Source organism: Terrapene carolina, unplaced genomic scaffold, assembly GCF_002925995.2.
Source record: "Terrapene carolina triunguis isolate 2854851 unplaced genomic scaffold, T_m_triunguis-2.0 Scaffold32310, whole genome shotgun sequence".
Classification (NCBI taxonomy): Eukaryota; Metazoa; Chordata; order Testudines; family Emydidae; genus Terrapene; species Terrapene triunguis.
In genome coordinates this window covers 1-3227 of record NW_020696661.1, presented here as the reverse complement: position 1 = coordinate 3227, position 3227 = coordinate 1, and the positions used below count along the sequence as shown (strand labels likewise).

The 3227-nt window shown below is 64.8% G+C and overlaps 1 long non-coding RNA gene across 1 annotated transcript; it reads right to left on the bottom strand.

The window, feature by feature from the left end:
* Positions 1–1406: 1406 nt before the first annotated feature.
* LOC112119908 lies at positions 1407–2888 on the bottom strand. The gene is made up of 2 exons (XR_002909152.3): positions 2769–2888; positions 1407–1990 (listed from the first exon to the last, which is right to left on the bottom strand). It is a non-coding gene; the product is annotated as an uncharacterized LOC112119908 (long non-coding RNA).
* Between the last annotated feature and the right edge of the window lie 339 nt (positions 2889–3227).

Below are 3227 nucleotides of genomic sequence, written 5' to 3'. Positions count from 1 at the left end.
CTGCGGGGTGGGGCTCTCCGAAGAAAACACCCCCTCCACCACGGCCTACCTCAGCCCCCCAACTCCCCCCAAAGTCTGGCTTCCCCTTTGTGTCCCAGGTCAGCTCCACCCCCAGGGAGGTGAGTCACCCCCAGGATATCGAGTACCTCAGCTGCCCTGCCCCCCACACAAAAACCCCAGGCTTGAAACTGGCCCTGAGATGCAGCCACCTCTGGTGCGGGGCGGGGCGGCTGGTTACCCGGGGACCCCTCGCCCGGCGCTGTATTCAGCCTCAGAGGAACAGAACCACTCCCCGCCCCACACATCTCCTGCCACGGGAGGCTCCCATGATTCACTGCACGCTGGTGGAGGCGGGGAATGGCAGGAAGTGCCTGAAAACAGAACCTGGCCGCGACCGCACAGTTCCCCTGGCGCCAGGAAAGTACCTGGGGATTTCGCAACCTCAAGGGGGTATTTTACACTCCCTGCCCCACAGCGCCCCCTAGTGCCACCCTGGGGCCAGCGCCCCCTGCTGAGCCCCCCGCCCCGCTCCCTGCCCCACAGCGCCCCCTAGTGCTGCCCTGGGGCCAGCCCCACCTGCCAGGGGAGAGCGCCCCCTGCTGAGACCCTGCCCCGCTCCCTGCCCCACAGCGCTGCCTAGTGCCACCCTGGGGCCAGCCCCACCTGCCAGGGGAGAGCACCCCCTGCTGACCCCCCCCCCCCCCGCTCCCTACCCCAGAGCACCCCCTAGCTAAGAGGCCATCTGTCAAACCCACAGCACACTGTAGGTGCCCCCGTCTCCCCCAGAATGGGAGGCTGGGAGCCAGGACACCTGGGTTCCATCCTGGCGCAGGTGGGGCTGATGGTATCCTCAGCTGAGCCTTGAACCCAGCTTCACCCACCATGAGAGGCCCCACCCAGCCCCCCTCTGAAGGACGCCCTCAAACCCTGTCACTCCCCTACGGGCAGAGAACTCCAGCCATCCCAGGCCTCCGGCAGCTGGGGAAACTGAGGCACAGAGGCCAAGCGGCAGAGACACAGGCCCTGCCACGTGTGAACCAGCTGGGCACTGGCCCCAGACAGACTTGGGCTTCTGGCGGTGGCTTCCCCAGCACTCACATGCCTTCCCATCACCACTCGCTTGACCCCACGCCCCCCCACAGCCGGGGAGAGAACCCAGGAGTACTGGCTCCCGGCCCGCCCTGCTCTAACCCACCAGCCCCCACTCCCCTCCCAGAGCCGGCGAGAGAACCCAGGAGTCCTAGCTCCCAGGCCCCCCCTGCTCTAACCACTAGCTCCCACTCCCCTCCCAGAGCCGGGGCCAGATTCCTTCTGTCTCCTTGCGCAAGACTCCAGCTGTTGAACATCTGGAGCGGGGTGGGGGGGCTGTGAACCCCCCCGGCAGTAAGAACTCTTCGAACACAGCACCAGTTCTGGCCTTGCTCAGCGGCTATAATTTCTCTCCCGGGTTTTCCTTCCCCCGCAGAGTCCGAGGAAAGAAACCAACAGAGAAGGGTCTTCCGAGCCCCAAGACCTCCCCCGGGCCAAAAAAAAATCAAGCGGCTCGAGCCCGGGGAGGAGTGGAGGGAAGAACAGAACGAAAAAGGAAACGAAAAGAAAAAACGAGGTCTTTGTACAAGGCCGAGGGGGGGAGGGGTCTTGTAAAACCAGACTCCCCCAGCCTGATCGGACACGTCCATCCGCGCGCCGTAAAGTTGCACACCCCCTTTCTTTGTCCAGCTGCCGGATAAGCTCCGCCCTCCGAGTCAGTCCCCACCCATTCTTGGCACAGGGGGGGAAGTCATTTGTTGGTGGGGAATTGGGGGGCGCACCCCCCCCCGCTCTTCTCCAGAGTTCAGAAAACGGTGGCGGAGTCCACGTTGTGGTGGTGTTAGAGGTGGGATCCGGAGGAGGTCAGGGGCCCCCGCCCGAAGAAAGGAGGTGCTGACGTCACCAGAGGCGGTGCTGATGGAGGTTCCGGCTCAGCACCGACCGCACATCTGCTGTGAACCTGGAGAAGGAAAAGGAAGCCTTAGGAGAGAACCCAGGAGTCCTGGCTCCCAGCCCCTCCCCCCCATTCTAATTAACCAGACCCCTTTGAGCTAGTGACCCCTAGGTACTGGCCCAGAGCACAGGGACTGTGCAGAGTTTCAAAGGATCCCCCTCGCTGGATCGCCACCTAATAATTCACCTGTGGAACTCCTCGCCACAGGATGTTGTGACCACCAAAAATAGAACGGGGCGAGAAAAAAACGTTCCTGGAGGGTGGGTTCGTGAACGGCTAGTAACCCAGGCAGGTGGAGACACGATCCCAGGAAGGACGGCCCCCGGCAGGGAGGCGCCGCAAGGATTCAGGGCTCGGCTCCACACCGGAGCATGCTGCTCATTCAGCCTGGGCTCTCCGTCACGGGTCGCAGGTCTGTTGGATACGGAAGCATCAGGGTCCAACCCTTCTGCCTGCGACCGCCTCCAGCCTGCGATATGGCCACCAATGGCACCAGCTCAGAGCAGTGCGGGGTGTTAAGCGGAGCCAGGGAGAGGACCCAAGAGTCCTGGCTCCCAGCCCCCTCTGCTCTAACCCACCAGCCCCCACTCCCCTCCCGGTTCTGGGGCGAGAACCCAGGCATCCTGCCTCCCAGCCCCCCTACTCTGACCCACCAGCCCCCACTCCCCTCACAGAGCTGGGGAGAGAACCCAGGAGTCCCGGCTCCCAGCCCCCCCTGCTCCAACCACCAGCCCCCACTCCCCTCCCGGCCCCGGGGAGAACCCAGGCGTCCTGGCCCCGATACCTCAGGGCATCCAGCATGGGCAGCAGGTTGAGCAGGGCGGTGTCGCTGGGGTCGCTGAACCACGACTTGATGGGGATGGCGTTGTCTAGGAGAGAGGGACACACCCCAGTGAGGACAGACCGACGCCTTTTAAAGGGGCGGCGCTGCCCAACTGGGGAAGGGGAGGTGCACGTTTCCTCCCCCCCCGCAGCCCAGGTCAGTACCACATACTGCCCCCCGTACCCCAGCAGACCCCTCGGGGGGGGGGGTTCCGTGGCTCATGATCTCCCCCATCCGTTTGGGGGGAGCCACTTCTCTTCAGTCAGGACATTAGAGCAACCAGAAGGGGGGCTGGTGGTTTGCACGGGGGGGGCTGGGAGGCAGGACACCTGGGTTCTCTCCCCAGCTCTGGGAGGGGAGTGGGGGCCGGCGGGCAGCGCGGGGGGCCGGCAGGCTGGCATGGGGGGCAGCACGGGGGGC